This window comes from Canis lupus, chromosome 1 (assembly GCF_003254725.2).
Source record: "Canis lupus dingo isolate Sandy chromosome 1, ASM325472v2, whole genome shotgun sequence".
Classification (NCBI taxonomy): Eukaryota; Metazoa; Chordata; class Mammalia; order Carnivora; family Canidae; genus Canis; species Canis lupus.
The window spans coordinates 14,774,688-14,799,109 of NC_064243.1; the positions used below are offsets into that span (position 1 = coordinate 14,774,688).

Genomic DNA, 24,422 nt, shown 5'->3' on the forward strand with positions numbered 1-24,422 from the left:
AAAACACAAGAAAAAAGAGAGTTTAAATATTTTGGAATAATTACTGGTCCCTGAAATTAGCTTCTTAAAAGTAGTCTTTAGAGTCACTCTTGTATCATCATAATATTTACAGGCTAAACTGTTCTAGTGAAATTTCGGGGTGTGATAACTCACCATCCTATTCCAAGCTCCTGGTCAACATCAGAGTTTTCAATACTCTCATTAGCTTCTCATTAAAAAAAAAAAAAAAAAAAAAAGCCCTAAATTGGAGGCCAAAAATAAAGACTTCTACGGTCTTCTGCTTCAGGCATACCTGAGGCTTTTCAGACACGCAGCTAGCTTTCACTCCTGCCAGGTGCACAGTGAGGTTACGACTTCAGAGGACAAAAAGACACAGGTTGGCCAAGTGAACACTTTCATTTGGAGCTTAAGAGAGGACTGACACCCATCAAGCTATAAAGCTATAAAGCTGTCTCTTGGTGACCGATTTCTGTAGGTGCTTGGTGACAACACATTTGGAAACACTGTTAACAGGTTTTACTTGTGGAACAAGACAAGGATGGCCAGTTGAGTACATTTTGAGTTTTACTAGGTCATCAGAGCCCCCCGAGGGTTGGCGGGGTTTCCTTTTCATTTTCTTGGCAGAAGCACTTCAGCGAGCTGCTGGGAAAGGTCAGAACGGGAGCTCGCTCTTTGTGGACGAGACAGCAGAACGTGGAGCCGGCTCCGTTCCAGCCGCCAGGGAAAAGGCTGCGAGCTCTGTTGTTGGACTCAGGGCCGCTCGGTTAACCGGGCTGCTGGAGGTCCAGGCACATTGGTAGGCTTAGCTTTACCAGACTCACAGAAGAGAGTTCTGGATCTTCATTCTGCAAGGAAATCCTCTATCAAGGCACCAAGGAGCATGGGTACCACCCTCTGCCAGCGACCCCCCGTCTTCCATTCTTCAATTTTGCAGTCAACCCAAGAGGCAAGGGACCCACGTCTTTACATTTTCTAGGAGGAACTAGTCATTCTAAGCATCTTCCCTCGGCAGGAATTGGGTTTCAGGGTGGAGAAGAAGGTGGGCCCCGTGGGTCGCACCCGTCGCAGAACCTCAGGGCGCGCAGCTCTCCCCCGCCCCGGGAGCCAGGCGGTGGGGCGTCCACTCGGTCTTCCCCTTCCCAAAAGCAGGACCGCTCCCTGCTTGGATGATGCGAACTTTCAGGGGCAGCCAAAAAGTATCTCTAGCGGCGGCGCGGGTGCCAGGGCAGGTTCTGGAGCCGCAACGCGTGGACCCCGGGCCGGGTTCCGGGGCCTCCTCTCGCACCTGCTCGCGGCTCAGGTCCCCGCGCGCTGGGGAGGCCCCGTCCAGGTCCCGGCGAGGGCGCACGTGGGCACGGGGTGGGCGGCTCCTCCGTCGGGGGTGGGGGTGGGGGTGGGGGTGCGATCGCGGGCGGGCGGGCGGGCGGACAGACCGACGTCCAGGACCGGCCGCCGCAGGGGGGTGGAGGGGGCGGAGCCGCCGGGAGGGGCGGTGCCGCGGGGCGCGGAGCCCGGCCTCCCGCCCCACCGCCCTCGGTGCCGGAGCCTGGGCGGCGACACAAAAAGCTCGGGTCGCAGCCGAGCGCCTGGCGGCGGGTCCGGCCGGGAGCGCCGAGGGCGGCGGGCAGGTGGGCGCCTCCCGAGCGGGGCCGGGCGCGCCGGGACCACCCCGCGATGCTGCCGCCGCCGCCGCCGCCGCCTCTGTGGGGAGCGCCCGAGCCCGCTGCGGAGAGAGGTCGGTGACTTTCGGTTCGCTCTCGGCCCCGCACCCCCCCACCCCGGGCCGGGCCGGGGCGGGGCGGGGCGGCGGGAGGGGCGCGCGGGGAGGGATGCCTGCGCCCCCAGGGCGGCCGCGCCGGGGCCGGGGGCGCGGGGCAGGGGACCCGCCGCCGGGTGTGTGGGGCTCCCCGGGGCAGGGGATGGGGGCGGGCCGCGGGGGCCCGGGGAGGGGCTGCGGGGCGCCGGGGCGGGGGTCCCCGGAGTTGCGTTCCTCGCGAGCGCCGGCGGAGTCGGGCTGGCGGCCGGGCGGGGGAGCGGCGCTGCCGGCGGCCCGGCCGAGTCCTCGGATGCCCCCTGGAGCTCCAGCCCCGCGAGCGCGCCCCGGAGGGTGCACGTGCGCGCGCCCCGGCCGCGCCCCCCGCCGCCCCCCCCCCCCGCCCCCGCCGGCCCGGGCGAGCAGGTCCCCACGCCCCAGAAGTTGCCCTCGCGCGCCGCTCGGCGCCCCGGGAACCCCTCTGGGGGGCGGGTAGGGGAGCGGGAGCGGTGGCGGGCCGGAGGTTGGGGGTCTTTTGTGCGCCCCACGTGCCCCGGCCCTGCTCCCGGAGGGCAGCGGCAGGACAAAGCAGGACGCGTGGGGCGCCGCGGGGGGCGGGGGCGGGGCGGGGCGGGGGGGCGCGGCGTGGGGCCGAGCAGAGCGGCCGGGCGGGGACGCGACCCGGGGGCGGCGGGCAGGTGCGCGGTGCGGCGCGGGCGCGTGTGTCGGGGCGGGGGCCCGGCGCCCCGCGTGCCCATAGCCCCGTGCGCTGGCACATCTCGCTCGCGTGTCTTTGCCCCGAGATGCTCTTCTTCGCCCCCTCGTGCGGCTTGCTTCTGGCGGGGTTACACTTGCCGGTGGAGGAGAACTTGGGGGCGGGGGGACTGCAGCGGAGGGGGAGGAGGGGGTATTTATCCCCGGGAGGCAATTAGGCGGCGTTACGCCCCCTCCGCGGCCGGCGGGCCCCGCGCCCCCCCCCCCCCCCCCCCCGCGGCAGCCGGGGACGCCGCCTGGATGCCTCTCCCGGCTGCGCGAGCCTGACCCTTCCTGCGCGGGCTTCACTGCAGGCTGAACAAAGCTCAAGCTCAATTGTGCTTCCTGCTTGTCAGCCTCTTGCCTCCCAAACGCGTTACCATTTCCACTTGATGTCATCACGCAGGAGGGGGTGAAAGGGCCTCGGTGACAGCTTCAGGTAACCCCCAGCAGCCTGGGTAGCCGCCGGGGTGTCTCGGGGTCATTGGGGCCAACGGCGTCTGCACGGGGCCGCTCGGGTTGCTTTCTGCACCACCCGTCGCTTTCCTGCCGGTGTGGACAGCGGGGGGCTGCCGCTGCCTCCCGGTCCTGAGGAGGAGACTGCAAATGCCTCGAAACCTTGCTTTGGGAGAAGTCGTTGAGGGCAGGGGTGCCTTTGGGCTCGAATCCGTTCCCCCCGGTTTGCACTGCTGGGAATTTGGATGCGTGGAGTACGGAGGCAATTGTATCCGGGCTTGGGGTTTGGATAGGTGCCTGCTTTCTTATCTGTAGTGATATGTTTTGGCTTCGGTCTGTTCGTGGCTATCGCTTGTTGAAAAGGTATCATCGTCAGGCCGATTATAAATTTGACCAGCGCTCAATTAGGGCATTGGTCAGATGTAGTAACCTTCTTATGAAATAATGCCTGTCCTGCAAGCCTTCATTGTAATAGTGTTTGCAATCTCGGGAGGGACGTGCCAGCAGCAAGTTACTGGGAGGTGGAACCGAGGGCGGCGGGGAGAGCAGAAAGCCACCAGAAGCAGAGCTTTAGTTAAGTTTCCATTTACATAGCCATGAACCATTAGGCTCTCAGTCTGCATTTTATCTTTAGGTTGTTGGTTCTTGTCCAAAAACTCTGGCCTGCCCCTTTCTTTCCAAGGATAGTTCTGTTTCCATGTCAGCCTAACTCAGTCTGGGGTTATCTTGATGGAGCACAATGAAAACGTCACCTTCAGACGTGTCGGATCACCTTGGCATTGGCATTGTCTCCTAGAGGGCAGAGTCCTGGCACCCCGCACGCCGAGCCGGGAAGGAGGATGCTTATGGAGGTGGACTCAAGGTTTATCTTGTAGGAAGAAGGGATCACTGAGGGCCCAAGGCTCCTGGTGCTCTCTCTGGCACTGCAGCAACAGCAGCGCTGTGTCTATGGCAGGCTGTCCCCTCGCCATCCGCCCCCCCAACACCTCTGCACCCCCACCCCAAGCCCTTGAAAAATAAAATTAAAAAACTTGAAGGGTTTGTCATTCACCTCTAGGGGAGTCCTGAAAGGTGACTTTACAAAAGCCCAAGTGCCACTGGCATGTGTCCTTCTACTCAGAGCATCCAGGAATCACTAGGAGAAGTAAAGGAGTTAGCTGGTCCCAGCTGAGACAAAGACCGCCGCTTTGGGAAGAGCAGATTTGCAGTGGTGCTCGGATAGAGGTATTTTGACAAGTAATTTTTTTTGTCAGCAGTAATGCAGGGTGTGTGCTGTGTTCCTGCGAGAGGAAAAGCCACGTGATGGGATAATAAGGAGTGTAATAATGCAATAGAAACAAAGGGTGTGGTTTTTTTTTTAATAGAAAAAATAAATACCTCACACACAAAATTCCACATGGGAAAACAGCTGCCCGCACATGTAAATGCACGTCCAAGAACAAAGATAACCATACAGCAGCGTTAGGCTTCACTGTGGCTGTAGACTGTGTGCAGTAATAAATCATAATAAAGTGTTGTATTGATGCTTATTTTGTTTTTTTTTTTAGGTGGAGGCTCCCCACCCCCAGACGTCTGCCGTAGTGTGTTTAGCTGTGGGTTGGGGGAGCCCAAAGGGTTGTTAGACCAACCTTTGCCTCCAGTGCCCGAGTCCTTTCTCCACTATTTGTTTAATTCATTCAGCAGATGTTTATCAAGCACCTGATAAATAATAGGCTCTGTGAGAGATGCCCAGGGGTGGGGTGCGGGGTGGTGCTGTCTGGAGACATAAATATGAACCATCTTCAGGGAGCTTATTGAAGACCTGATTCTAATTAAGTTCCATGGAAGCTGGGGAGAGAGGAACAAAGGGTGGTATTGGACTTCCGAGGGAGGGGCATTGGATTGTTGAATACCTCTTTCATCGGGGAGATCACTACTTCCTAAGTGACTGGACCTGTTGTCAGAAGGTGACCTTTTCTTCATGGTCTTTAAACTCTTCAGCTGAATTCCACAGGAATGTTTAGATTTCGCCATTGCTGAAAGGTCATTCTGTTTCGTTCCTTATTCCCTCAGAGTTGCTTGAACCCGTCTGTCCTGTCTGAAACCCTCTGCATTTCAAAGAATTACTCGAATTTTGAAACAAACTCTGCTTTTTTTTTTCTATTATCGGACTGAGAGAACAGCTGGGGGAGAGGCACTTTTTGCAGGCTTCTCCCTTTTTCTCCACAGTGATGTTATTGGCAGTTTAGGTTCAGTTATGCTGCAGTAAGAAATCACCTCCAGATCTCAGTGGCTAAATACAATTTCTTTCTTTCCCCTGCTGTGTGTCCAGCGTGGTCAGCAGGTAGGCCCTGCTCATCGTAGTCACTCGAAGACCCGAATCAATGGAGGTATGGTCTTGAGTGTGCAGTGTGGGAAAGGAAACTGTGGAGGATCTTGCTGTGTGAGTGACATGATCGGACCCAGAAGTGACTTGCATTGCTTTAGCCAGAGCTAGTCCTGTGACCCCATTTCAATCACAGTTCAGTTTCTCTTGTCCTGAAAAAGGGGGCACTGGATATAGGTGAGCATCACTAATGACTGCTACAGGTCACGTGGCCCAGATGAGGTTATAGAGTGTGTTCCCGTGGGGCTAGCTCATGCTTTGTAGACACTGGATATTACGTGAGTATCAAGTGAAAGAATGAATGATAAATATCTTCAAGGCTCTGGTCCTACCCCAACGTGGTATTTACTGATATGTTGGTATTATATTTACTAGCATGATTGTACACTGATCATCAAATAAAAAAAAATTAACAGTGTTCTCTCTTGTTGCCTGTTTTAGTAGTTGTTTATTCTGAAGTGCTAGGGCTGGAGATCGTTCTAGGGTTAGTTCTAGGAGGTTCTGTGCTTAGCATTATGTAATAGAGAGCTGGTACTTACAGACCTTCTTTTCCTCACCATCTGCCTCTCGTCTAAGACTTCCTGAGTTCGTTTGGAACAGCCTGGGGTAGAAAAGGAGTGGCAGTGGGCCTAGTGTCACACGGGGGGGCGGCCTCCCACAGCAAAGATCACAGGGCCACAGAGGAGACTTCACGAGGGGACAGGAACGTGCGTAGGGTGGCCTTGGGTCTCCCCCTTGTTACTCCGATGTTTAGAAAAAAAGCATTTTGGACGAGGGGCATTTTCTGGTCACAGGCTCAGCAGAACACCCAGAGTTCTGGGACATTCATGCTTCCATCAGCAAATCCTGTTGACAACCAGGGTGATAAGTTTTCAAGCCTTCCATGTTGCCTTGTCCCTAAAAATACTTGGATGCTGAAGAATAGGTGTTGTGAGGGTCGGTGGATTAAGTAGTTGGTGGCTCGTAGAGAGATTTTGCTGTAGGAGGGGCTGGTTACTCAAACAGCTCTGTTCATGTTGTGATAAATGCAGGCATGGATTGGAATTTTTAGGATTAGAGAAGTACCTTCAGCCGAAGTGTGGAATTTATTTTTTTTAAAGATTTTATTTATTTATTCATGAGAGACACACAGAGAGAGAGGCAGAGACACAGGCAGAGGGAGAAGCAGGCTCCATGCAGGGAGCCCGACGTGGGACTCGATCCCGCGTCTCCAGGATCACGCCCTGGGCCGAAGACAGCGCTAAACCACTGGGCCATCGGGGCTGCCCCCGAAGCGTGGAATTTAACCGAATAGTATGGCTCTGGCTCAGGGATCACCTTGCTGAAGCCACTTTTATAAAGCAGCTCTCCCTAGCCAGGTGGTAGGGTGGGATGACAGCGGGCCCGAGTCACAGTGACTAGGGGACTTCGAGTCACAGTGACTCGGGGACGTCGGCCTTCGCCTAAGAATGCGGAGGCTGCCCTCTGCTCCCCTCGAGTGACAAAACATTGCACCCCAAGGGAGGGAAAGCTGGAAGCGAGTGGCTGAGAAGCCAGCTGGGAGCACCACCGGGAGCACCACGTAGAGCCCATCGGAGACCCCGAGCCACCCAGGGGGCAGGTTCAGCGGCGTGGGGTTGGGCTGAGGGCGTTAAGTCCAGAGGAACTAGTCTTGAAATCTATTTGAGAAGCTCCAGAAGACACTTCTGTATTATGTTTGGCCTCCGAGTGCCCGGCCCTTGAACTTCATAATGAACTTGGCCGACCAGGTGGGGGACACTTAAGGGGTGAATGAGGTGCCCGGCCGGCCGAGGTAACCTCCAGAAGCCCGGAGGGAGGTGGGCGGGGGCCTTCCTGCTCCTCTCCTGGCTTCATGAGCTACCTGTGTCCCGGCGCCCGCCTTAGGGATGGAAATCACCATTTGGATGAAAAGAATACTCCTTTTAGGTTTAAGGATTTTTATTTTTTATTATAGTTTTTTTTTTTTAAGATTTTATTTATTTGTTCATGAGAGACACACAGAGAGAGGCAGAGACATGGGCAGAGGGAGAAGCAGGCTCCCTGCAGGGAGCCCGATGCGGGACTCGATCCCAGGATCCTGGGATTGGGACCTGAGCCAAAGGCAGATGCTCAACTGCTGAGCCCCCCCTGGGTGCCCCATGTTTAAGGATTTTTAGGAAAATTTCTGGTTGACTTGCTGTCATGGGGAGACTGAAGGCCAGCAGCCTTGCAAGGCCAAGCAACTTGCAGACAAGGTGACTTGTTTCTCCTTTGGGTGGTCCTTGGAGCCTGTGGTTTTCTGGCCTAGAGCCTATGTGGCTGCTGGAGACCTGGAGTCCATTTGTTTGGTAGAAATTTTTTTGGGGGGCTCCCATGATCTGCTGGGAGCGGAGGCCCTGAGTAGGGCAGGACGCCTTCTTTCCACTGGATCCACTTCTTCGTGCACACAGGAGAGTCCCTGCGAGCATCCTGCGTGATAAAAGCTATTCTGACGTCACACAGGCTGCTGGGCTGCCAGACTTCACCAGGGAAGGTACTGACCCAACGCAGGGGGGCCGCTGGGAGGGGCAAAGATGTGGGGCCATGGTCTGTGCTGGGATTTTTCTTTCTAGTCTCTCTTTCCTACCTTCCAAGGAAATGTAACTTCCCAGCCTCGCTTTCCGTTTATAAGCCCGGATCAGCACGCTTAAGACACTCCTCACTGGGGTTCTACAGGCATTGAGGAGATTTTGGCAAAAGCACTGATAGATACCATGGAAATAGGGAGCATTCTATTTTATTTTATTATTTTTTGATTTTATTTATTCATGAGACACAAAGAGAAAGAGGCAGAGACACAGGCAGAGGGAGAAGGAGGCTCCATGCAGGGAGCCTGACATGGGACTCGATCCCAGGTCCCCAGGATCAGGCCCTGGGCCAAAGGTAGTGCCAAACCGCTGAGCCACCCGGGCTGCCCCATTTTAAATTTTTATTTAAAAGATTTTATTTATTTATTCCTGAGAGACACACAGAGGGTGGGCAGAGACACAGGCAGAGGGAGAAGCAGGCTCCATGCAGGGAGCCTACGTGGGACTCGATCCCAGGTCCCCAGCATCACGCCCTGGGCCGAAGTTGGCGCTTAAACCGCTGAGCCACCCGGGCTGCCCAGGAGCATTCTTAATAATACTGGAATTGTGCTGATGAACGTGTGAACTGTCCCTCTCTAGTGACAGTTCCTCTGTCTCCCTCCATTTCCCTTCCCTCCTGCCACATCCCAGCTGAGGACTTTATTTCTCTCTGGACCGTGAGTGGGTACGTTTACCTCCTGGCTTTCCCTCCACGGTCCCTGTTACGATGCTGATACCCTGAGGACAGTGGGCCATTTTAGCTGTTCATTCTCTCCCTCGATACTTCTCAGTGGCTTCTGTCTTTTGGGGATGCAGTTCGTATTTTGTAGTCTTCCCTTGAAAGCTTTCCCCACCTGGACCCAGGCTTCCTGTCCATTGCTGGCTTGGGCTCTGCCCGACTTTAAAATGCTACATTCGCTGGGCTGGTTAACCCACTCTTTCCCAGAAATGCTTTGCATGGCTTGATTTAAAATTCTGGAATATTCTGTGGCCTACAACATCCTCTCCCTATACTCTGCTTTATTAAAGGTGTGACTTGGGTCTTAAGTCTTCTAAAAAAATGTTAATTCTGTTGCTTTAGCCCATAGCAATCCTTTGCTCCTCCAAAGTTCTCTGACAGAATTGCCTTCATCTCTCATTTTGTTCAAGAAAGTCATTCATTCTACAAAGGGCACTTATCATACATAGATGGCCTTGTATTATCACCTAAGATTGAGGGGCCCCCTTCCCTCCTCCCTCCCTCCCTCCCTCCCTCCCTCCCTCCCTTCCTTCCTTCCTTCTTTCCTTCCTAGATTTGGTCTATTTATTTGAGAGAGAGAGACCAAGAGAGAAAGCATGAGCAGAGGGGAGGGGCAGAGGGAGAAGCAGACTCCCCACTGAGCACGGAGCCCAACATGGGATTGGATCCCAGGACCCCGTGATCATGACCTGAGCCGGATGCAGATGCCTAACCTGACTGAGCCACCCAGGCGCCCCAGTCTTTTTCTGTTTACCTGCAAAGAACAGAAACCCACTCAAACTAGTTCACAAAAGGATGCGAATGGAACTTTTCTAGTCACTGCTCAGCTGGAGGAAAGGGTGAGGAATCCAGTTTCCTCCAAGGGGGCCTTGGAGCTGGAGGACGTAGGGACTGAAACCAGGAAGATCTCATTTCTCTTGCTCCTTGGAGATGAATACTGGATGAGGTTTGAACCTATTTTGTATTCCCCACCATGTGTGTACAGCATAAGGGCTCAATAAATACTCAATCATTGATGAATCTTTGACAGCACAGAAATGATTTTGACCTACAGTGATAAAGGAATTATAGATGCTTTTGGCCGTAGACTTAAAAGGAAGTTAAGAAAGAAACTTCTTTTTCCTGATTTCATTTATTTATTTGAGAGAGAGAGAGTGAGCACACACAAGTGGAGGTGGGGGGGGGGGTGCGTCGGGAGGAGAGGGAGAGGGACAAGCAGACTCCCCACTGAACGCACAGCCCAACTCCAGGCTCTATCCCAGGACCCTGAGACCATGACTGGAGCTGAAATCAAGAGCTGTCCACCCAAACGACCGAACCACCAAAGAACTCAAGGGGAAACTTATTTTTAAGAGCTTCCCCTACTTGCATTAATCGTGATTAAATATTGGATCAAATGGGAGTTGCCAGGCTGCAGGTGCATTTCAGTGGTTGGGAAGTGAATCTTCTTGTTGAGGGTCATCCCTCTAACAAAATGAATTGTTATTGGTAGTCTGTTTTTCACCCTCAGTTTGTCTGCTTCTTCCAAAATGACAGCACAACGCACAAAAACATCTTCTCCTTGGGGACATATGGGACTTTACATCCCACAGTCTCAAGAAGCAGACTGTGCGGTTTGGGCTTGACCCCAGTGGATGACAATTGTCCACCACTGGCTGGCATAGCTCCCCTCGTAATTAGCTTGTAGCCATAAATGCCTTTGTGATAGACATCTGGTTTGCTCTACCTCTTTTGATTTTGGAATATTCATTCACATGATAGAAACTCTAACCCTCAGAATGCTTGATCATTACTAATGGCATTATTATGAAAGAGGAAATGTGTTTAGCTGCTTGGAGAGAATGGCCACGAATACATTAACATCAAAATAATGTTCTCAGTTTGAGGGATAATGAGTGGAGCTGAGATAAATGTCTCAAAAACAAAGTATTTGGTGTGATAGTCTTTTCCAGTTGTATTGCTCTGGGCTGGGTTTGTAAATTGCTTCCTTACAGATTAATATGAGGTTAAAGGTGGTTGCAGAGAATGTGGATGGATCTCTGTACCTTGTTTAGAGAAAATGCCCTTTTGTTGCATGAGACATAAGGGCTATGGTCATTTTAAGTGAGTAATAGCTAATTCAACTACATAGGTAGAGAACCACCTTTATTAGGGGTAAGTGCTTGGCCATCTGGTCCTACTTCGTCATGTTAACACTTAAGAAATCTAAGGTAGGAATCCATCTAGTCACCTCTGGTGATGGGTAAAATAGCATTTGAAACACTGAGAATCAAAAAAAAAAAAAAGAAAAGAAAAAAGAAAAAACAATGAGCTGAACAAAAGAAACCCTGAGAATCAATGATTTAAACTCCATATTAGGTGTAACATCATATAAAATTTATTCAAAAATTCAGCGCTTACCATTTGCTAAGAACAATTCTAAGTAAAATCCTTGCTTTGCCTTAGCTTAACTTACAAACTTCTAATTAATTTGGTTTTCTGCCTTTTTATTTTTTTGCAATGTCAAAGCTAAAAGGGAATAGAATAAAAAAAATGTATCTGATACTGTTCTCTCTCAATTCTTGATCTGTTACCATACATACCCACCTTACTTGATCCTCATTCAACTGAGTGATGAAAAACATGGAATTAAAAAAAAAATTTATTTGTTTATTTGACAGAGAGAGAACGAGAGTGCATAAGCAGTGGCAGGCAAAGGGAGAGGGAGAGAAGCAGGCTCCCCCCTGGGCAGAGAGCCCGATGTGGGGCTTCATCCCAGGACCCTGGGATCATAACCTGAGCCGAAGGCAGACACTTAACTGAGCCACCCAGGAGCCCCCCAAAACATGGAATATTTGAAGCAAGATGGGTTCGGGTTCAAGTGTTGGCTCTGCCATAATGACCTTGAGTAAACAAAGTCTGACTGGGCTTTGGTGTCTTCATCTGGAGAATGGAGGACAGTCAACCTCATTGAGTTATATGAGAGTAAGTTGAATCATTTACATAAGATGCCTTAGCATATTGCCCTGTGCGTTGTAAAAGCTGCATAATGGCAACTATTATTAATGTCCCTTTTATTCAGCATCTACCACCCACCAGTCATGGTGTTGAAATCTGGAAATCTTGGGATGAGTAGCTGTGCTCTAAACTGAAGAAGCTCTTTAACTAGCCACGAAGATAACCACGTCCAAATAATTACAGCCTTTGGCATTTTTATGAGGATATGCTTTGTATGTCATGTCATCGGAGTCTTGTTGTTGGAGAGTCTTTGTAAAACTTTGCTTAAATGGTGTGGAGTTTAAAATGATAGGCCTTCTGGGGAAGAAGCTGGAGGATGCCGAAAGGCTCTGGGACAGCCTGCAGGCGATCAGGCCTTCTTCCTCAAAGAGCACCAACCTCCTTTCCTCCGTGGCCTCACTCCTCCCAGCCAAGGCAAGGGTCTGGTTTCTTGCGGGGTAAGATGACCCACTGACTCCACTTGTCAGGACTATGAGGATACCCAGGTTGAGGGGCATTCTGTTTTAAAACCAGAACAGTCCCAGGAGACCCAAGATGAGTTTAAGGGTTCTCTCCTTCCTTGTTCTGTGGTTGTTGTTGTTGTTTTTTTTAGCCTCCCGAAGCAGGCTTTTGGACATTCCACATGGTTAGAGATGCAATCACCATCAGAAAAGAGGCAGAAGAGAACAGGACGGAGATACCTGCAGAAGGCCACGTGGCTTTGTCAGTCCTTTGACTTATGAATGTGCTTTTGGGGATAGGATCTTTATTATTATTGTTATTTTTATTAAAGAAGAGATTTCTTTAGCAAAGGCAAGAGAGGAAACTAGAGTTAGACAATATATCCATAAAGTTAAGGGGATCTTTTAAAAATGCTCTTTAAGCTGTAGTATTTGCTGTGCCTGGTAGGGTTGCTGCGCAGGGCTTGGTTGGTACACCATAGACATTCAAGAAATACTTGTTGAAGGAATGGTGGAATTTAATCTTGAGAAATAACTTTGAGAGCTAGGGTCCAATTCAGAGCTGGGTTGCTGCTGATCGTTGCAGGATTTCAGTCTGGTCCCTCTGATGGCTAACTTGAAAATGCATGACCCTGTATCTGCTCTGGGTTCCTCACTGTGCTAATATCTGGAGTGTAATTATGTAGGAGATTTATTTATTTATTTATTTATTTATTTATTTATTTATTTATTTATTTTAAAAATTGTATTTATTTATTCATGAGAGACAGAGCGAGGCAGAGGAAGAAGCGGGCTCCCTGTGGGGAGCCGGATGTGGGACCCCAGGATCATGGGCTGAGCCAAAGGCAGACACTCAACCACCCGGGCGCCCGAAGCCACCCGGGCGCCCGAAGCTTATGCTTTTCTTGACAGTTTTTGTTTTTTTCTTCTTCTTGATGGAACCATGTGACACCAGCCGATGAGTCGCCTTGTCTTTTGTCTGCAGCTGGGATGCTTCTGGAACGTGCACGTGTTGTGAACCTAACGGTTGTGTGAAGGGAGTGCTTGTGTACACAGTGCCCAGTGCGTTCCTCCTCCGGTTAAGGGAGCTTTTTCCTGATGCGTCTGTTCATTCCACGGGGGGGTTGGGAAGGGAAGCGGGCCTAGCTCCATACTACTGAACCCAGACTCCCAACTTGCTGGCATTTTCTCCTCCTGAATCTCCATTACTAACACATGGGATTGAAGGCAACTGATAAGGCCCTTGGATAAGCCACAGATTTTTCTGGTCTTTAGCTGATGGCTCCAATGATAACCCTTTGTGTTCTGTTTCTTTTTGGGAAGTGTAACTATTTATCTGGGGATGTTAGGACCTGCAGCAAATTGCCAGAAACAGTAATTAGTTTGCTAGTTCTGCAAACCCCATGCACATAGCACCTGAGGGCAATTGCTAGACATTTACATCACTCTCTCAACTCGGATTCCTGTGTAATCACTATGCACACCGAGAAATCATATTCATTTCTGTTCCTGATAAGCCAGATTTCTTCAGGGCCTGTTGCTTCACCTGAGAAAAAGGTAAATGGTTTGTCTACGGAAGGGGAAACTCACAAGCAAGCAGAATTCATTTTATAAATTGCCGTTATTTCTACACACAAATGCTAAACATTAGTTGACAGGAGTTAGTGGGGTTCTTTTGTGTTTTTGTTTTTTTGCAGAATCACTCGTTTACTTTTTTTATTTCCCCCAATGGCAGAGTCAGAGCTATCAAAAATTACTTGTTCACACGCCTCCAAGTTTATGTCAAAATAATAAAGTGTTTGAGAATTGCATCTAGGGCGGTCATTCTTCCCAACACGAAGTTCTTTGATTTGCAAGAAAAAATGTCTTCACTACGAAGTTAAAAGGAATATGTTAGATTTTACCCCAGATTTATGACACCTTATTTGTGGAACCGGTCCATGGAGGTGTCAAACCCTCTCTTTAATGTGCTTCTTAAAATAACATTCACAGGAATCAAGGCCAGTCTGGGAATGGAAATTGAAAAAGAGATGCTGTCCGGACAATTTAGAATTCCTTGTAAATTAAGAGGGCAGTGATAATCAATTTTGAAGCATAAATGGGATCCGGCCTCTGTCATCTGGTTGCCTTGGCTTTCATTTTGTTCCTTGTCCTTGACTTGCTGCAGAGGGCAGAGCCATTCGATTCCGTGGCCACCCTGAGTAGAGGTGAATGGGGCTTCATGTAGATGTTCACTTTGGGACACCCCAAAAGTGGGTTGTTCCCCACAGTTCTCAGCATAGGAGGGAGCACTTCTGCACCGGCTGATGCTCCTCTGGGTTCCAGAGTCCACTTCTCTCGGTTTAGCGTCTCCTTTGAGATTCTGACTTGGAAAGAAACAAATTTCTTCCCTTTATGAGGCTTTTTAGTGCTAGGTGACTGGTGTCGTTCGATATAATCTATAGTACTTAACAGCTAAATACACTTTGTTTTCCCAGAGCGGATCACAGCGAAAATGAGAAAAGGAGAGAGAGGGACAACGGTTTGAGGGAGGAAAAGTGAGTTAAGCGACTAGTGGGGTAAATAATTGTGTAGGAGTGTGGTATTTTTTTGAACTCAATTTTAGCTTCAGAATTAAGAACAACTGTTGTTTACATGGTGATATTGACTTCGTAATTAAAAGCATCTTGCCCAAAGCAAACCGACGTTGTTATTAATAATGCATGTTCTACAAAATGACATGGAAGTTTATCAGATGTTTCCCTTCCCAAACTGTGTTGGATTCCACAGTGTATTTCTGGGGGAGGGTGGGGGGGGTAACTATAGTACAGAGATAACAGGTAACGTTTATTATGTGCTTCAGGCTCAGTGCTAACTGCTTTAAGCGTGTTATCTGAGAGGCACTGGATCTGGAAAAGTTAGGTGACTTGCCCAAGGTCATATGGCGAGTCTATGCCAGAGCCGAGATACGAACCTGTGCGGTCTGGGCTCTTAACCGCAGCCTGGGAGCCACATTCACAGCTGGGTTCAGCATTGAAAGAAGCAATAAGTCCTTTTTTATAAGTGGGTTGGATGTAATATAAGCGATCTGACTTCTGCACTGTTCCTGGGAACAAAGATGGGAGATTTTGGTCAACATCTCCCTGAATCAGTGTGATGTTGACTTTGAGGTCCTGTGGTTTGAAAGAGTCAGTGATGAGCTCTGTTGGGAAATTTGCAGTGAGATTTCCGACTATTAGCTGAGTTTTGCCCTGTGCTAACAAGTTTCTATGTAGCTGGGTGATGTGAATTGTTTCTTGAAGGGCCACTTACCTGAAAGCCAGAGTATGTAGCTGCGAGCTTAAGACTTTCATGAATGCACTACTAAAAAAATATTGTTCGAACAAAAAAAGCATTTCTTACAACCCTTCCTCTCCCAGTTTCTGTTTTGCCCTATACCAAGAGGAGAATAAATCCTGTCCTTTCATATTGCCATTCCTTTGTTCACGTAGCTCCTTTTTCCTGGAATGTCTTTTCTTCCTGTCCTTCCCCTTCCCACAAAAACACTTTGTCTTGATGGAAAGCTGTAACTATATGCTTCCTTCCCATTTTACCTGCTTTATGGAGTCGCCTCCAACTATATCAGGAGGAATTAGCTTTCCTTCCATTTGTTCTTTTTTAATCCCACTTTCCTCTGTGTGTGATAACCCTGTATGTGGTTGCCTCCCTGCTCCACCTGAGAATTCTCTGCCTGCAGGGACCTTGTCTTGTTCAGGAGTTTGGATGAATGGATGGAGGAACGAGTGAGCAAATGAATGAACAAACTTGAAATGTGGATTTGTTGGGATTTTTTTGTTGTTGTTGTTGGGATTGATTAGAGTGTATCTTAGTGAAAAACGGTGGTAGACCTGAGCATTGACATGTCATATGATTGTGGTGACCGGAGAGATGCTTATCAGAATCTCAGCATTATTGACATTTGGACTGGATGATCCTTTGTTGTGGGGAGACTGACCTGGGCCATGTGGGGTGTTTAGTAGCATCCCTGGGCCCTACCCACGAGATGCCAGTTGCCTAGTTGTGACAATCACAGATGTCTCCAGACGTTGCCAGTGTCTCCCGTTGCCTCCTGTTGACAACCACTGTCCTAGACTACCTTCCATGTGTGGGCGGAGGGATATGTGACTGATTCTCACCATGGGATGTGTGGAAATGAGAGACTAAGAGTGGGGGTACTTTTCCATATTTGTTCTCTTTCTGGTCTGCTGGCCAGCTGCAGGGGAGCGGGGTAGAATGGCTGGGCTATGCTGAAGCCACTGGATGGAAGAAGCCACAGCATGGAAGAAACCACAAGATGGATGGAAGAAGCCACTGGATGGATGGAAGAAGCCACAGGATGGATGGAAGAAGCCACTGGATGGATGGAAGAAGCCACAGGATGGATGGAAGAAGCCACTGGATGGATGGAAGAAGCCTGAATGACTGCGTGAAGCAGAACCTTGCTTACCAAGCGGCGTTGGAAGAAGGCCTGAAGAAGAGGTTACACCATGTATTGTGTTAGGCCATTGAGATTTGAGGGTATTTGTTCTGGCAATCAGTCGCCCCTGCCTAACCTTCCCTGACATTTGGATGAAAGACCTCGCAGAAGCTGCCATGCCAGTATTCCAGGTCGTGTGAAGTAAAAACACACATTCGACCATGGAAAACGGGACGAGATATTTTTGTTTGTTCTTATATAGCCTCAGCCTTAGTGCTAGAATTCTTTTAATTTCTGTATTTCGTCAGAAAATAAGATGATGGTAATTGTGAATTTGTTATTATTCCACTACTCTGACATGTGAATAACAAGCAATTTTGAGCTATAAATAATTTTAGTGAAACGTAATAAAACATCAAATGTTCCCTAGCAGGTTTCACTTCACCGTGTATGAATATGCGCCTGTAATGCAGGTTCAAGTTGAATACTTGTGGCAATTTATGTATAATGCATTTTAACATTTTGAGGGGAAAATGACAGATGTTGATACCCTAGAGTCACAGCTGTTCCCCACACCATTAATTAATAAGTCACTGTATGATGTGATGGGCTTTGAGACAGACTCTACGTGCATCGTCCAGCTGGATCCTGTGGCTTAGTGTCCTCTAAAAATCTGACCCCTGAAGCTTGCTTATCAGGCAAATTCAGTGCATAGTTCTAGATTTCTTTTGCAGCAGTGAATTGTATCTATGGTTGTATCTGCACAGAGCCACTGGCCAAAATGCCTAAGTCCAATGGTTTTGTTTGGCCCCCATCTGGATGACAACAGCAGGGTTGTTTGTGGGAGACAATGGCTGTTTGTGGGTGAGCCCTTGGGTGGCTGAAGGCTTTGTGTGTGACTCAGTGGTCGAGGTGCCTGCTCTGTTTGCACAGCATTCAATCTGTGGTGCAAAAAGCCACCCCGGTGATTTCACCGACCCGTCAGTCAGTCAGAGAATCCCTGTCAGGAAGTAGAGCAAATGTAGATGGACCATACTAAGATGGTAATGTCTCCTTTTTTAGTAAAAATCCTGTTAGGCATCTTAACTACCAAATATGTGATGCTTGTGTTTTTTGTTTTTGTGGTTTTCTTTCCCCCAGATAGAACATTTTCATAGTAATAAGACTAGTGGCATGGGGACGCCTGGGTGGCTCAGTGGTTGAGCGCCTGCCTTCAGCCCACGGTGTGATCCCAGGGTCCTGGGATCAAGTCCCACATTGGGCTCCCTGCATGGAGCCTGCCTCTCCCTCTGCCTGTGTCTCTGCCTCTCTCAGTGTCTCTCATGGATAAATAAATAAAATCTTTAAAAAAAATAATACCAGCGGGATGGACAGCACCAGTTATATATATGCCAGGCTCTAAGTGATTTTGCATATAGTGCGTGCATAATTCTTACTACAGTCTGAAAGGGGAAGCACTTTCAATATCTCCATTTTAATTTGTCGCTTTACAAGAAATGGAGGCTAAATGACTTGCCCAAGGTCATAAGTGAGTAAATGCCAGAGCTTGGATTAGAACTCAGCCACCAAACAGCTCCAGAGTTGATGCTATGAGCCTCTGCAGTATGCTGCCTCGGAGTCTTCATTCTGTTCCGGAGACTCCTTTTCTCTGAGATGTTCTGTATCTTCATGAATTCAGTGAACATCTGTATATGATGGTTAAAAAGAGTTACTGATATTATTGCTTTATTTTTGGATTATTTGAGCATAATTTCCCAATTTAGCTGTCAACTGATGCTCTTGTGTCTTCCATAACTCTTGGCACAATGCTTCCGCATAAGAAAGCACTAACTTAGCACGTTGGTTTGATTATTTTCCTACAGAGATGCTGCTTTAGGAGGTCACCTCCAGAGAAGTAAGAATATGAGTACCCAAGGAACTCACATGCCAGGTGGTAGTGGATGAAGTGGTACTGGAATTCGGAGGGGAGAGATTCCTTCCTGCTAAACGATTTAAAATGGCTTTGTGGGATCCCTGGGAGGCGCAGCGGTTTGGCGCCTGCCTTTGGCCCAGGGCGCGATCCTGGAGACCCGGGATCGAATCCCACGTTGGGCTCCCGGTGCATGGAGCCTGCTTCTCCCTCTGCCTGTGCCTCTGCCTCTCTCTCTCTCACTGCGTGCCTATCATTAAAAAAAAATAATAATAAACATAAAAAAAAATAAAATGGCTTTGTGCAAGAAGTAGTATTCGACGATGCTCTTGAAGCATGGGTAATAGTCTGGACACGTGGGTGGTGAAGTGGGCAGCAACCAGGTGGTAGGGGAGGGTGGATTTTGTCTTCTGGACCACAAATAATGCTTTATGACTACAGCAGGCAGTATGCAAGCCGGACTGGTAGGAAAAGGAATAGAATAGCTGGTGGGAAGGAGGCCTTTGGGATTTATTTGGCAGGAAGTCATTGATGGTTTGGAGGTTGGGGAGCATGTAGGTATGAAGCTGTGCTTTTGGAAGCTTAATCTAGCAGCAGTCAATATGGACTGGAAAGGACAAAGGTGGGGAGACCAGTTGGGGTCCAAAGAAGATGTAATGACAGACCTGAACCCCAGGGGGAGGGCCACAGGGATAGAAAGGATGCATGAATGCAAGAGGCGTTTCAGAGAAAAGATTACTGGAATTTTGAAGGTCAGTTGAATGAGAGGTGGGAGTTAAACAGGTTTTCAAGTCTGGGTTACTGGTTGAATAATAGTAACAAATATAAAATTACATGGAAGCGTCCAGATTTGGAAGAAGTCAATGCTCTTTGGCAATGGCATTTGAAAGAGAGGTCCGAGCTGTACCTTTGAGAGTAATCCACATCCAGATGGCCATTGTGAGTCTGAGGTTGAACCATGTTGCCAAGTGGGAGAGAGTGCCTCTGAGAGCTCTGTGAAAGGACACAGCTCGAAACGGAGGTAGGAACAAGGAAAACAGATTTGTTTTCTGGAACAAAGGACACTTGCATGTATTGAAAACTAAAAGGTAATGTGTGACTTCATATTATAGTGTAGCTAAATTTATGTTTATTAGTCACAAATCGATTATGATTTCTTCTAGATTTAAGATATTTAAAATCTTTTACAGACCATGAATGAAGAGGGTTCCATCAGGGGGCCCTGCCTGGAATATTGGGAACCTGGTTGGATGATGCTCTGCTCACCTGAACTGGTGGCTAGGTCTGCCTCACCGGGCCCTGGGCATACTTAGGCTGGCCTGCCTTCCTCCTGTGGCTTCCTTTAGGATGCCTGCTTTCTTCTTCCTCTGCCCCTCAGTTCCAGTCCTTTGGTACCATGCTCAAAGCCCATCTCTGAATTCCTGATGATGCAGACCTTTGCCACCTCCTACACCTTCAGACCCAGTGTAGGGCTGGGGGTGGCCAGCTGCTGAGTGATGATGCATGTGGCTTGCGTGAGGGCCATGCCTACCTTACGCATCTTTGCATCTAGGGACTTGGCTTATTTTTTTTACCAGTAAATGTTGTCATAACCTGTTATCTTATATCTACAACTGGCTCTTAATCTCCTTAAAGACTGTGATAACTAATACTTTTTTATAATCCCATGCTATCTTGCATATGGTATCTTCATGCTACTGGTCGGTTAATCATCGAGAAGTTTTCTTTTTGGGGGCCACTGCCTTGGTAGCCGAGTTTTGTGTTGGCAATCAGAAGTATGTTACGTTAGTCACCGCTACCAGCTTTGTTTCTATTCTGCTATTCAAAAGACATATTGACTGTCTTGGCTGATTCTTCTCTCTGGCCTGTCAATGCACTCTGAAATTAGCAGCAAAGGGACGGTATTGGGGCAAGTTGCCCTGTAGTTCGGCCTTTGGTTTTGTGGAAGAAGTTGGGCATAGGTTTTCAGGAACCAAAATACACTGGGAGTCCAAGTGGGTCAAATAGTGGAGGCCTTAGTTTTTATATATATATATATATATATATATTTTTTTTTTTTTTTTTAGTTTTTATATTTCTAAAATTAAATATTGTGAGACAAAATTCTCTTAGTATGGCACGAGGAGTGGTCACAAATACACAGAATAAAACTACTTGTTTAGGTAGATTAGGAAAATACTTTGAAGATGGGAGAGGCTTTCATTTCTGTTTGTGAGCTCTGTTTACTAATACAATCTCTGCCCCATCGGCCTCAAAAACTCTAGTATAATCAGTGACAATTAGTTGAGATCTGCTGCCTGGTGCTTTGCTCTAGCCGGTTCCACTGTCTCGGAAAATGAGTCTGCTTTCTCTGGGTTCTGGGAAGGAACTTTATTCCTTCAGAGACTACATCAGGTGGACTGATGTTCAGAACGAGTTGAGTACAATTGGCAGAAAAAAAGCAAACGGTGGGGGCCCTGCTCTTGTACCATATGAGGCCTACCTGTGTTTACGTGTGGAGGTGACAACATTTTGAGTAAAATTTTTTCTTCTTTTCTTTTCTTTCTTTTTTTTTCTCTTTTTTCTTTTCTTTTGTTTTCTTGCTTGCTTAAGTAGGCTCTATGCCCATTGTGGGGCTCAAACTCAGGATCCTGAGATCAAGAGTCACATGCTCCACCTACTGAGCCATCCAGGTGCCCCTTGAGTAAAATTTTATTTTTTTAAATTAAATTAAATTAAATTAAATTTTTAAAAAAGATTTTTATTTACTTATTCATAGAGAGAGAGAGAGAGAGGCAGAGACACAGGCAGAGAGAGAAGCAGAGAGAGAAGCAGGCTCCATGGAGGAGCCTGACGTGGGACTCCATCCCGGATCTCCAGGATCACACCCCAGGCTGCAGGCGGCGCTAAACTGCTGCGCCACCGGGGCTGCCCTTAATTTTATTATTTTTTAAAGATCTTATTTATTTGACAGAGAGAGAGAGAGAGAGAGAGAGAAAGAGAGCACAAGCAAGGGGAGCAGTAGGCAGAGGGAGAGGGAGAAGCAGGCTACCTGCTAAGCAGGGAGCCTGATACAGGGCTCGATCCCAGGACCCTGAGATCATGACCTGAGCTGAAGGTAGACCATCAGGTGAGCCACCCAGGTGCCTCTTCTTGAGTAAAATTTTAAATATTGAATATCTTTGAATGGAATTATATGTTAAAGAATTTCTAACTTTACTTGGCAGTAGCTGAATCCAAAGCATTTTGCAAATCTCTATATAAGCTACCTAACCTAATTATCACAATAATTGAGGAGTAAGTTCTGTTTGTAGCCCATTTTTTGGGGTGAGCAAACTGAGACCCAAAAAAGTTGGTAGCTTGGTCAAGATTATGCTCCCAATCTCCCAAGATTATGCAAAAGGAGCATGCAAACCCTGAATCTGATTAGTAGTAGCATTGGTCCTCCAACCATCGCGATACGGTGGTCCTTCCAAACTTTGCAGTAGTAGTTATAGAAAAGTACACAAAGAAAGCAGCCGCTATCAGAAACAAAATATACTAACAATAAGCGTCTTTATAGTAATTATTTGCTGGCTACAAAGATGAACATGATATTAAAAACGAAATACTAAAACTTTCAGAGTTTTAATTTTGGTCACTGTGCTGTAGTCATAATTGAGTTGTAATTAATTATCTTATTGTGGCTATTTTATTTCTACACTAGAAATTCATCTGGAAATTATGGTGCAACAAATAGCCGCTGGAATCATGATGGTGGTAATTATATCCGTGACATAATTGTGCAAGTATAGAGTAATGAGTTATTTTGAGGGAAGTCCGCTTCAGTGGAATGAATAGTGAATGCTTTTCAAATGTAGAACAGCCAGAAAGGAAAGAGGCCTAATTATGGATTTGTAACCTATAATGGAAATAGGTGAGTTTTCAGGAATATTGTGGAGATTAAAAATTAGACTGCCCAGAGACGTAATTCAGAATTTTTAACCAGATATCACCAGGGTCATTAGTAATATTTTTGGCTCTGGCTGTTCCTTTTTTTTTTTTTTTTTTAAGCATTGTTAATTTTCAGCCTGTTGTTCAGTGAAGCCTCAATTTCTTTTTTTTTTTTTTAAGATTTTATTTATTTATGCATGAGAGAGAGAGAGAGAGAGAGGCAGAGACACAGTCAAAGGGAGAAACAGGCTCCATGCAGAGAGCCCGATGCGGACCTCGATCCCAGGTCTCCAGGATCAGGCCCTGGGCTGAAGGCGGCGCTAAACCGCTGAGCCACCCGGGCTGCCCAGAGCCTTGATTTCTAACATTGGAAGTAACTTAAATCCCCAGATTTGCTGCCCTCACTTGTAGGACTTACTCCCTTTCTGGAGTTTCCTTCACAAGAGGTTTTATCTTCTGCCTTGAGCACCCCCAGGGGTCAGGAGCTTGCAACATCCCAAGTACCTTTTATATCCCATTTTATAGTCAGGAAAAACAGAGCCTGAGTGAGGTGAACTGGTAGACCGAGGTCTAGGGTTCAGAGGTGGGCTTTGTGTTAGCCCTGGCAGGACAGGCTGCGCTGTTCAATACTTCCCCCAGCGCCCCATCCTTTCCTTCTGATAGTCCCCCATCAGCACACCACAGGACCCCTTCAGTGGGATCTCGCCCCACAGGCCTGCAGAGTGTTCATGGTCTTACCATTAGAGATTCATTCCTTGGGCTGTGATAAAAACAGCAGGGGTTGTGGGTCGCTCAGTAGACTGTGGGCTATATCCCTTCTCTGCTCATTCGTCAGCCTTGTGATCCTGAGCAGGCCGTTCTGTGTCCTCATGTAGGACGAGACCAGTAGTATTTATTTCAGAAGGTCATGGAGAAGGTTCCTAAAACTGATGTGGGTGGAAGCCCTTGCGAGGTGTCAGGTGCTGTCTTAAGTATTCCGTATAGGTTAGCTTACTTAATTATCAGAACAACCCTCCGAGGCAGGAGCCAGAGGGTGGCTGCGTCTGGGGTCTGAAGCTGGGACGTAGACAGTTCATTATAAATCTGTTCCTTTTCCTTTTTGGGTTTCATGTCCCTGAATCCTTTGCTAAAATGCGAGCGCCCTTGTGAAGGAAAACAATCACCTCCATAGGGTGTTGTGGTGAATCGCTTGGATCAAGTGTCCGCCAGCCCTGCTGGGAAGCAGGTGCAGATGGGGAGTGGGCGGGCCCGATGGGGGGAGCGTGAAGAAGACCACAGGTTGTAATATCATCCAGGCAGATTGGCCCCACTGAGACGGGGATGGGGTGGTGGGAAGACTGACTTGAGCACGGAAACCAGGGCAGGAGGGGAGGCGCAGACACAGGCCGCGAAGCGCTCAATTTAACCTGGATCGTTTTTGCCTTGGATGGAGCTGGCCCCTTACTTTGGCTTCACTTTTCTTTTTCTTGGATCTGAGGAAGTGAGGTCTCCAAACATGCTGGCAGGAAAATAGGACTTTGGTCCTTACTCCTTTTTGGTTAACCTTAAAAGAACTCTTCTCCTATCTACCTCCTTAAAAAAAAAAAAAAAAAGAAGAAGAAGAAGGAGGAGGAGAGAAAGAACAGTGACATCCCAAAGCAAAGCCTACAGGGAGTAGTGGGGTTGGGGTCATCGTCGGCTGAGCCACAGACCCCAGCCTGGGCTCTGGAGCCGTGCAGAAGGCAGGGCTGGGAAGTCTTTCCTGAAGGGGAAGCAAGCAGGCAGTGGAGAGCCAAGGGCCAAGGGCCCTGACCGCGAGAACACTGCACGCTTTTCTTCCTTGGGCAGGAGAAAACCCGAGCAGGTGAGGTCACTTCATAGAAAAAAGCGGTGTGGGAGACGAGGAGATGAAATGTCTGACATGAAGATTTTTAAAAATGCCATCCGTGAGTGTATTCGTGGTGATAAATCCCATCCTCAGACACTGATCCGGAAAGCCTGTTTTCTCTTTGGAGTGTGTAGGCCAAGCCATGGCTGCAATGACATTTGGCCACCCAGGGCTTCCCGCTACGCTCTGAGCCCCACTCCCCCACTCCAGC

The 24,422-nt window shown here is 48.3% G+C and overlaps 1 protein-coding gene across 2 annotated transcripts in view; it reads left to right on the top strand.

The window, feature by feature from the left end:
* The first annotated feature begins 1,540 nt into the window (after window positions 1-1,540).
* The window catches only part of RNF152 (ring finger protein 152), an 80,011-nt gene continuing 57,129 nt past the window's right edge, over window positions 1,541-24,422 (top strand). The window contains exon 1 of one of the 2 annotated variants that reach the window (XM_035706429.2): window positions 1,541-1,735. The gene's annotated coding sequence lies outside the window, so the exon portion shown is untranslated. Of the gene's footprint in view, window positions 1,736-2,807; window positions 2,946-24,422 lie in introns of those variants that run through there. The other variant, XM_049112308.1, reaches the window with a different exon arrangement.